This window comes from Chanos chanos, chromosome 2 (assembly GCF_902362185.1).
Source record: "Chanos chanos chromosome 2, fChaCha1.1, whole genome shotgun sequence".
In the NCBI taxonomy this organism is placed as follows: domain Eukaryota; kingdom Metazoa; phylum Chordata; class Actinopteri; order Gonorynchiformes; family Chanidae; genus Chanos; species Chanos chanos.
Genome location: NC_044496.1, coordinates 43,036,170 through 43,048,405, shown reverse-complemented (window position 1 = coordinate 43,048,405; position 12,236 = coordinate 43,036,170).

Genomic DNA, 12,236 nt, shown 5'->3' with positions numbered 1-12,236 from the left:
GTATAAATCTGTTGTTCCAGACAGCAGCTGATTTATACAGTCCAGTAGCAAGGACACACTGGGAGGTGATTCTTTAAAGGGTATGGATAAGGAACATCTCAGGAAATTGAAAAATCTGCAAACATTAGCAAGTAAATGTATTTTGCTTCTGAGTTGTTTAGAAAAAAGAAAAAAAGAAACTGAAATATTGATCAGATGTTAATTTTACACTTGACTGCGCCAATGATGCCCAGTGAAATTTGAAAACAGTCTGATGCTGAACAGCATGTTTGTAGGGATGTAAATACTGCAGGGAGGAGTTGAACTGGCTTGAAACGATGGGACAAAAACCTCCATAGTTATGTATTTCTTTTTACCAAAACACCATGCTCTGCAAATCTATATGAAACAAATGTCTCCGTACAGAAATATGCTGTGTCTCGCAAACATGTTTATTTTGTGAGTGTGTCTGACGGGGGGGTGGGGGGGTGGGGGGGAGAGAGAGAGAGAGAGAGAGAGAGAGAGTCAGTCTGGCCTGTCTTGAACCACTCCCCAGGAATCACAATAATGAAGACACAATACTCTTTAATTATGCATTGAAGTAAGCATGGCCTGCTAAAGGAGATTCTTAATTTCATGTCGGATTCTGTTCCTCTGATAAGGGGGTTAGTCATTCACTTTCTTGGGGGAAAGTTTGTATAGGTGCATATTGCGACTCTACTCTATGAGGAGCATATCACATGCGAATAATTCCCTATGCTTCTGCTACTCTTGCTGCTGCTCAGAGGGACTAAGCTCACACAGATGTATTGGACACTCATCTCCAGAGGTTGGAAGAATAGGTGCAAGAACAATTAGGCCAGCCAATTGACGTATGTTTTATTCAGGACCCGCTATTAGACAGGGTATTTAAGCAGCTCCGCGCCAGGGCACAGAGAACATGCTGCAGATTAATCGAGTGGCATAAATCTGGAGGGCCTCCATTCATTGCCCTCGTACAGATTGGGCGGATGGGGAGAGAAGGCAGTTTGAAAGGGAGAAGGGGATGGGGGTTGAGGTGGGGTAGGTGGGGATGGCTGTGCGCTCCAAACGACACCATTAATTATTCAGGCGTGCTACGGCAGAGACACAAGTGGAGAAGTTCCAACTTGAACTCGCAGGACTGTTTCAGCTAGAGAACCGAAATTAGCCAACTGAGTTTTATCATGGCCGAGTCAGGCATATGGTAATGAGCCTGCAATTATGTGTTAATATGGTGCTAGTGAAGCAGCAGAGGGTTGGCCTATGAATAAAAGCAAAGAGCAGATACCCAGTGCTCCTCACCCCTACAATCTATTAATGTATGACAAACCGCGGTTTTGGGGTGGAGTTGGTCGTTTAGGGAGTGAAAAGACAGTTAGGATGGTTACTGTTTAAAATGCCACGTTTCCGTTTGTCAGGCATCTACAGCGAGTCGATATTTTTACCCACATCCATTTAAGATTCTCACCAGCCTATCTTTCAATTAGCCTGCGTTATGGCCCCTCATCCGTCTACTCAAGTGACTGCGAAATGACCATATGGGCTAATTCAGAGCACTCAGCGTCATAATGTGGAATTAATTTTGATGATGATGTCAGGGCGTGCTGCAGTTATGGAAAGTACAGCTTGTAACTAACCATTATGACAGTATTAATGGTTTCTTTACATGGGGATTTAAAGTTAGGAGGATTTTCATGACAGATTTGATCTCCTGATGCAGTGATCAGTTGAAGGATCTCAGCAATTTCCAAAGTGAGCATAAAGCGCTATGTAAACTTTAATATGTGTTGAGTCACAAAGTGTGTGTACAGTAACCTTACATACCACAAGGTCATTTGATGACCTCACTTCTTCGAGCTCTGGTTGCATCAGAAAAAGCTTTCTATTATGTCATTATGTCACTGTTTAGCCATCTGCAATGTGTACCTTGTGTTGGTTTTTGCTGAAATGAATTCAGAGGATAATGAAACCAAAAGTATATATTATTCAGTGTCCACGCAAACTGTTCATTTGCATTTGTTTTGTCAGTTTATTTTATATTGGTTCAGCATAATTTCCAAATGGTGTCATACTTCGGCTCGGATGAACGTTAGTACCACTTAAATCCACTGAGTGGCAGTAGTGACATTTTCCAAAGAAACCAACCATGATTATTTTCAGAGCATACTGTGATTACAAGTTTACGTCCTTAATCATCGTCATTTGCATCATCATCGTCAAGAGGTGTTTTCCAAAATGAAACATTGTTTGCTTTTTATACAACTTTTCTGCACTCTGCTCCATTTCACTGGTCTATTGTTCACTTGCTTTCACAACACCCTGTTCTGACAAAATAACATTTCAGCCTTTTTTCTTTTACACCCCAGTGAGAAACCTTTTGAGCCTCTCTTTGAGGCTTGTCCTACTTTTGTCCCAGAGCTGTAGAATACAGCTGAGCAAAGGATCAATGACTGGATTGCTCCTCTGAAATCTTCCTGCTCTGCCCAATTTAGCCAGACTAACAGTTATACACCTGAATGATCTGGGCTTTTGAGACAGATGACAGCCATGTAACCCTGAATAGCTGGCTTTGGAGCAGCAAATCAGGAAAAGCATTGTGTGGGGGAAGTGTGCACACTAAGACAGGAGAAATCAGGAACAGACTGTCCCTACGTCAGGATAGTTTCTCATTATTTCTTAACCTGTCTAGTAGTTCATCTTAAGACCGACTTTGTCACTTATCTTAAATGAAATTATAGATTATTTAGTTCAGCCTTTTTAGATGAAGCTTTTTTTTTTTCTTTTTCTAAATGCTGATTTCTGTTGAGACAATATTGTAAAGGTCTGTTAGATTTTGGATGATTGATTTCCGTAGCGTTACTGAACTCACATGTGAATCACTAAATTATACTATATCCTGTAAGGTGTGACTTATAAATGCAATTATTCAGTTTCATTAGCTGTCTTTGGTGCTGTGAAACCCTGAGCTGGCTATGTTGTATTTGAAATTGCCTTGGGGAATTTCAGTCTCTTCACCCTTTACTGTCAGCCTCTCTCACCCCAGGGGCCTTCTCTCCCATTACATACTCCCTTATCAGTGCACTCCAGGGGGAGAGGTCTTGGCTCATGAGCTGATCTGAGACCAGTCTACCTCAGTTCTCTGAGTGCTTGTAGAGATCATGATTATAGAGAATACTTGACCATAGATCAGCTCATACGCACACCCAGTCTTTCGTGCGTTATGACAAGGAGACTTCCCCTTCCAAATGTAGGGTCATCTAGATCCACGGCCAATTTCCTGTCTCTGTTTCAAATTAAAAACGCAGTGTGATTCCCAGAGTTCTGTGTCCCCTGTGTGACAGCTTTTATATTAAATGCTTTACAAGAATCCTATTGTTTGTCGTAGGAACAGGTTGTCATGCATATTAATGCTGCCCAGGTGTTGGTCCCATGCTGTTTTCTGAGCTAGGCGGCAATCTTTACAACCAGCTAATATTCCGCTACAAGTGTTTGTTGTAATAATTACTGGGGAAAAAAAAAAAAAAAAATATATATATATATATATATATATATGCAGAGCTGCCACCTCTGCTTCTCCATTGCTTTAGTCAGGAGGCAATATATTGGGTCTTTTAATAACACTTTTAATAACAGACAAAAATGTGCCCAGGCTCTTCTCTTTTTCTCCCTCTCTCCAACTCTCATCTGCCTTTTATCTTTTTGAAATGACTGAAGTGGTACCTTTACGCTCTGATAATTCCCACTTCATTTACAACCGAACAATTTTGGTTAATTTTAACAAGGCTGCAGATGACAAGAGGGATTCAACAGCACAATAAGTGGAAAAAATGTGAAAATACAACATTACGTTTCTTTATACTTCAGTTTGTTCAGTCTGTATCTCCCATAATGTGTCATATTGCAGGCCTATTTCACCCCAGGTTTATATGGAAGTGAAATTACAGTACAGCACCCCTAACCAAGTCACGCTTCTGTGGACTTGTTGTGAGGTGTTGACCATTTTAAGTCTTTTCTATACCATAGCCAATCATTGCCTCTCATTTTTTATGTTCTTTTATTGGGTCGAAAGTCACAGACTATCAGTTGCTGGTCATAAATCAAGATCAAGCGGACAAAAATACATAAGCAGATGGGTCATAGACATCCTCTTATATTTGCAAGTGTCACAGTATGTGTCATGCACTAGGGGTATCCCAGTGCCTTTCAGAAAGGCTACTATAAGAATAAAACATAAAATGAAGACAGAAATTGGAACAGAATCCTCTGTGTAAGTAACATACTTGCACTTCTGCTGTTCCTCACTGCTCTGTGCAGTGTCTTATTACGTTTCAGATTATTCACAATATGACACTTTAATTTGTGCCATGACTGTTATGTTTCAGCATTCTCCGATAGACCAATGCTAGAGAAATGGAGTTCAGTATTTCTTTGCTGTCTGTGTCACCCACTCTGATTGCTGTAATTTCTGGCTCTGCCTTATATCACTATAGCAATATGCTCCATCTGCTTAGCAGGCAGACCATCTGCTGATACATGTGTGTGCTATCCCGAATACTCACAGACTTCTCTGTGAAAAAGCTTGAACCTCTAGGATTCTAGTGCACACGCATGAAGCAACTTTATGCTGATAGCCTATTTCTATAAATATCAGGATTTTAATACAATACCTTTTAAATGTCACAGCTACTACATCAGTAACCTTCAAAACACAAAGCCTCATATTAAATAGTGCACCACTTAATGTAATGTTCATACAATACAGCATCACCGACTAAATTGAAAAACTGCAACAATTTGCAACTGGTCAGATACATAAAGTAATTCTGCAGCACATTCGTGTAGTTAGATCTTTATGGTAACAGTATATTCAGATACAATTTTCTCTACATTCATTCAATGGCATATTACAGTTCTTCTCCGGGTGGTAAATGGTTGATTTTCTTGCCCGCAGAGAATCTGAAGTAACTGGTCATAAAAGTAATGGTGCAGTAGCACATATTTAATATACAATGATACTTATATTTGGTCTTGGCAGACCTGTCTCTTCAATCAAGATTTCAGACAGTTGTGTAACTGCTTTGGGTTTCCTCTCCAAAATAAAGTTGTTGTGTTTACAGTACTTGCTGTCGATCATAACTTTTCATTAGAAAATGTGTAAACTGTTTATTTTGAAAAAGATGTTAGCTACTCTTGATGTGCAGGACTACATGAAGACACAGGAGTGTCAAATTTCACTTGTTAAATTTAGTACATCATGCCTTTGGACTGATTTCTCCTTACGGTCGGCAGTCACATAGAAAAAGCAAATGTATTTACTTTTCATAGTCAGCTCCCAAGTGGAATAAGACTGTTGTACCCTGGAGCACTGTCATTTACCTGCAATACAGTATAATGGCTTTTTAACTGAAGAACAGGATTAGTGTGAAGCCTTAGGGGTAAAACGTTTTGGCTAAATGAATCCATAACGGCTAATCCACAGAGAAGACTAAAGAAGAATCTAATGTGGTGGCACGTAGAGACTACTTCAGTGATACTTCACAACTTCAGCATAGGTTTCAGAGGACAACACAAGACAGTTTTCTGTTCTGAACATAGCATTTAGAATTGGTCTTCATTATAGTAGTACACATTAATGTTGCCTGTTATTAACGTCTTACATGTAAAATATTCATCATGCTCTGTTTCTGGATAACCAATATAACAATGTTTTTATTTCTTTCTTTTGCCGCTGTTCTTATGTGTTCCTGGGAAACAACTTTTGGATTTTAGTTTGGATTTAAGCACTGATCTACATCCTGGAGGATATGCATGAATATTAAAATCAGTTCTATAGTACTGTGATTCCAAACAATTTAGAAATTTGTTAAGGGTATGATAACACTATGATCCATATCTTTTGATGTGATTATTTATTGTACAGACATCCAGTGAAATCACATTATCACATGCTAACATTAAGGTCAAATAACTACAGAGGACTCGTTTTTCTTCTTTTCTAATGAGAGAATAGAAAAATCCACCCAATTTGTTAAAAAAAAAAATTCAAATGGGACCACAGCTTTCATAACTGAAAAATAATTAACATGACTTGTAGAAATTACTAATCTTTCAGGCTGAAAAAATGTACATTTGGAGGGATTCTGCCACAGGGTTGATGTGAGTGCTCTGACATTCAATTATGATTTTTATCCCCTTGTGTGCATATATATATATATATATATATATATATATATTATTTTTTTTTTTTTTTTCCCCCAATCCAAAATCCTGACGGCAATCTCTGGTTTCAGATGCTGGGTTGGACAAACTTAAACAACACCATTACTGTTGTCTTGTGACTTTTCCTCTGCAAAATTCGTTTAAAGACAACGCAATCCCACTAAAGCAGCAGGTTAATAACTCCATACAATACGCCATACTAGATTTTAATGAGAGATGCTTTTCCTGACTTTATGATAAATTTGATTTTAAACCATCTCATTGCAGTGAGAGTACCATTACAATATTATCTACCTGTCTTTTAAAGAACATGCTGTTCCCTACCACTGTTTATCTTCAGAAGTCACGTTTGGGGAGTACTCATTCTGAATGAGTTTCACAGAAAAAAAGGAAAAGCAAAAAAAACTACATTTGCTTGCTACACAGTATCTCACTCTGCTTCAAACTAATTAAAGCTATCAAACACCTTGCAACCACAATGACACAAAAGTGGCTCTTAAGATTCCAAGGAATGAGAAAACAAAACTTTCCTACATTAATTTCCATTATGAAGCACCGGTGGTGAGATTCTGCATCTTGCATGTATAAACACATGTTTGTATAATTAGTGCAGATTACACAAAAGCCACAATGGGTAATACAACTTGCCCTGAAATGGACAATGGTATCTCTAAAATGAATGGTAAGTCATGACTGATATGAATGATTGCTTTTAAAGTAGTAAAATAAGAACAACAACAAGAACATTAATGTTAGTAAATAAAGAGATAATGCGTGCCTCATGTCAGTGGATACATAAATGTTCATAGATAAGGAAACAGTAAATGGTTTATATCTGTGGGTGTGCTTAATGTTTCATGACTAGAATTCAGGAACATTTTTATCATTTTAGCATTTCAGTGTTCTGTTGAACAAATGCACATGTAAGTACACACACACACGTACACACACACACACACACACACACACACACACGTGCACATAGCTAGCTGGCTAGCTAGATAGACAGACAGACAGACATGTGCGCACACACACACACACACACACACACACACATGCACAGAGTCAGATAGCTAGATAGACAGACAGACCGACTGACACGCACACGCGGGCGCACACACACATATACACACACACACACAAAATAGGGTGGCCACTGTCACTACATTACATATTTGGTGATTGGCAAGCGTTTATACATTAAACCAATATAATACAAGGTCATTGATTTGACAGGTACATCAGCCAATAACCAGCAAAACAATAATATTGACATTGAAAATAACTGTGATCATAAATACGCACTTTCAGAGTGCACGCGTGCACCATTAGCCAATAAAAACGCAGACTTTTTTCACAGTAACCAATAAGAGTGACGCATGTAACAAAATGCTCTTTAGGACGCCAGACGCCGGACAGAGAGCTAAAAAAACAGACTGTCCATCCAAAAGCTGGACATATGGCCACCCTAATACACACACATACACATACATGCACTCGCACTCGCACGCACACACACACACATACACATGCATGGACGCATGCATGCACGCACGCACACGCACACACGCACACACACACACACACACACACACATGTGCATTGACAGATAGATAGGTACAAAAATAGTAAAGAGAGAGAGAGAGAGAGAGAGAGAGAGAGAGAAAATCTTCAACACTGAAGTTACTATAAATTATGAGACATCTTGTTTTCAGAAACTTAAAACTGGCTATGCTATGATAAAACTTTGAAAGGCGTTACAGAAGAAAATGATATTGTTCATAAATTACAAAGAAACCTATGCATTATAAACATCCCAGATGGGGAGAGTAGTTTTAATTGATAAGCAACACAGTATCATTCTCATGAGGCTTGAGTCTGACTGATGCAGGTTTAATGTTTTACCAAGTGGTCTCTGTGTCAGAGGGGTACTGGGAGCACATGGTCTCAAAGCTACAGAAAGTGTTATCAACTTCTCTTCTGCAAAGACAGAAGAGACAGTATAATGAGTTACCAAATGTTCATACCCTCACCTGTGGGTGATGTTAATGTTACCAAATAATGCTCGTAGTGCTCTCTCTACACCCACCCACGCACAAACGCATGCATGCATGCACACACACGCACACATGCACACACACACACACACACACACACACACACACACACACACACACACACACATACATACACACACACACACAGACACACACACACACATACATATAAACACATGCGTGCAAACATATTACTCCGAGACATTCTTTTTCTCTCTTGAGGCCCTACCTATGCACCAGCTTCACTTATGGGCAGGTCTAAGTTACCTCTGTATCTCTTCCTCTCAGCTCATCTACTGCACACGTGCCATACAAGGAGGCAAATCCATAGACATCCAAGGTGTTTTTGTCACATCTAAGCGATTTGTTGTCTGTCTGCAAGCATTGCTAGAAAGGGTGGTATCCACCCATTTGGCTTCTTGCCTAGGAGGTGTCGCCGGAGGAGTCGTTGCTGCAGAGGGGTCTAATGTCATTTATTGTTATGACACAAGAGTGTTTCTTAATTAGTGCACCAGTCTGATTACTTTGACGGCAACCGAAAGGCTTCAGCAGGGAGGCGCCACTCAATATGTGTGCTCTTCTGCTTTGTCTTGATTAGACACTAGAGTGTCATCCTTATTTCTTTAATGTCATGACTGCTGTGAACCAGCACAGGGTGAGGTTGCTACTTATGGAACCATAAAGGCCTCATCACTCTTAAAAGGAAACCAAGAGACATTATTTAATGTTTGAAAACAAGGCTAAACAACCTCAGAATTTAATGCTGGTACAGTTTCTGAAATTCGACACTAAAGTTTGATCAGTCAAGATTTAGAGTTCATGTAATAATCTGTTATTGAAGTATGTCAGGCTTGACAGATTTATTTTATCTTCCTCTTCCATTTTTAAGCCCCAGAATTGTAACTGAATGTTGAATTACTGACAGTAGCTGAGACCTTCAAAAATAATTGTGATGGAAAGCAAGCAACAGCTACTGTGAAATTATGATACATAAGGAGGAACATTATTCAGGAAAATCTCTTCAGTTATGACTAAATGTCCTCCATTGCATGTTAATTTAATATAGGTAATGGGTAGGTATACAGAACTACTCAGGCATGCAAATTATTTTCAATGATCTGGTGCTTTATGTAAGAAGACACAAAATGCTACCAGAGACTGATTAGATTATTTATTTATTTATTTATTTGTTTGTTTGTTTGCGCTTTAAGTTACGAACCTGCTAAATTTGTGCAAACCACTTTCAATCCTTGTCTCTGCCCCTTTGTCTGGCTGTTCAAAATATTTGATCCCTGGAGCTCATTAGTTTGGAGAGTTGAAATGATGATGATTTCCATTTCATGAGGAGGTGTGTGTCGGGGAAGGGGGGCATTTTGACTTTGATGTGGTGTGATTGTTTCCCGGCCTCTGGCTGTCAGTGGCCTGTATCACAGAGCCAGTCAGCAGTGATCAAAACATCAGCCCGGCTCCTCTGATGTGTCGTCATGCCAGTCAGCACTAACGTCAGTAACCCAAAGAGCCCTAAGGCTGCTGAAAGGAGAGATGGCTGGATAACCATCCCTTGTGCAGGTGATTGACACCAGGTGAAGCCCTGATAGTTCAACAGAAATACTGTTGTATCGTCTATGTTGAACAGCTCACGGTGACCCCTTTGCTAGTTTTGTCCTCCTGTCTCAGAGGAGGAAGCTTTGGTTTAGACAGACCTTTGAGGTTTAGGACAGTGCTCAGAGAGTGCTCAATTTGAAAGAGGACTGAACTCTTGTGTGAGAAAAGCCATAGCAGAAACTGATGGTGGCAGCAGACAGAGACTCACTGCATGCCTCAAGCTTGTTGAGATGTTGGATACTGTTAAGCGAAGCTCTAGATGGAAGGTGTGTACTGGTCTTGAGATGATATACTTACTCTTGACCAGGCAGCTTGGAAGTGTTGTGAGTGGCTTCAGTGACTGAATCTATTGTTTGCTCTGCTAAGAACATTTCTTGAACAGTTTTTGTGTTTGTGGTCCTACAGAAACTTCTTATTTCACTAAGGTTTCTCAAACTCAGACTGATTAGATGTGTGCTCCAGTTAGAGAAGTGTGACTTCAAAGTTGCAAAAGTTTTAACCTAAAGCTACATATTTCATTCATTTATTCATTTAGTTATTCATTCATTTGTTTTGTATGTCCAGTTATTTAGATAAGGTTTAATAACTTAGAATGGTTTTCCAGGATGAGGACAGGTCAAAATGGTAGTTTAGTACCAAACTAATGTTATATCTGATCTGGGGAAAAATGTCATTCCCATTTACTAATATGTGAAAAGTGGCTTGTTTTTAAACATGTTTTTCAATTATGAGAACTGAATAAAACTGAGATGAATAAAGCATCATAACCCCCCTAGCAAGTGATTCCAGCTGCTTTTGATAATGAAATGAGTAGATTTCATTATTGAGGATATTGTCTTGGAATTTTTTCCCTTTTTGTTATTTACTGTAGCTGATCATAAAATATTAATGTATTGTAACTCTCAGAGGCACAACAGATGGGGCTAATCTTCACTTCATGCCTAATCGCACAGGCTGTGGGTCTTCTTTTGGCATTTTTCACTGCTCCATTTTCCAACAACACCACAACATGAAGGGCATCTTGTTGTCAAGGTGATAACCTAGTCTTTGCATCAAGCTTGTTTTAATAAATCATATACTGAGCTCAGACCGAACATTTCTGGTAGATTCCACATGACTGTACTTAATATTTGATCAATGAATGTTCTCCTCTCATACAAGTGAAAAGGCCTTACCACTTATTGTAACAATTCAACCACTCCCCATTTCCTCTGATGTGCATTCATAAAGAGAAATCCACAAAAGGATTTGTGGTCACTCACACATTATTGGGGTTATAGATATATTCTTATTTGATTATTGCTTGAGAACACATTGACTGTTTAATCTATTCATTGCTTAGGGTAAAACTGCTCTACTTCAAATCACAGCGACTCAGACTTAGATAAATGTTATCTTTGGCATCAGAGCGTGACGACACTTTGGTTTAATGATTTCTTAAGTAGTGTGGTGGGGCTCTGGCCCAGAGAAAAGGGCTTGTGGGTGAGTGCACTGGAAATCCATACATACGCTCTCTATCTTAAGGCACATAAAACATTGTGGCATTTTAAATAATGCCAGTTTAGATCATTTTACCAGGGTGTTGTTGTCCACTCTTCTGAAAGAATAAACTGCCACAAATATGCTTCAGCAAACACGGGTGAGACAGACCATTATGCTTTGGCTGTATTGTATGAAAAGTTCAGAGTGATTACAGCAGCAAAAAGTTAATCCAAACTATCATAATGACTACCATGAGAGATGCTGTAGCATAAACAAATGAAGACTATGATATTTAGGGAATATGCCTTTATAACTTAGGAGACGAATATAGTCTGATGTGAAGGAGTTTATACTTTTGAAGCTTAACTAACCACTTAAGTATCCAAGTATTGTCACAGGTAATTGATAATTGAGCTACAGTCGGATTGAATATTACCTTTCTTTGATCTCATCTGCTTATGTTTGACCGCAGTTATTATACTGTTTAGCCGACAAGTGAACCATTCTCAAAGTGGCTCACATTTTGAATGTTAACCAGAGTGCCTTTTAATCACTTGAAACAGCATTTACTGTTTGAACATTACGCAGATGTTCTGATGTTATTGCTTGGTTTTCTCTAGTGAGTGGTTAACAACCAGGCATGAAAATACTTTTTGAATGGAGTTGCTCATTCTCCCTCATGCATGAATGAACAGATTTTGAGTCCTATATAGTTTGAGTCAAATAACTGAGTCATGTACACATGCTACATTCTCTTGGGGGTCATGAGTCTGCCAAAAAAGCTCTGTTCAACTTGTTTGTGACTACATTGTTTTGCACATTCTGAACATTTGAAAAGACAGTAGTGTGAAATAGGAAGTCTTCCATACTAAA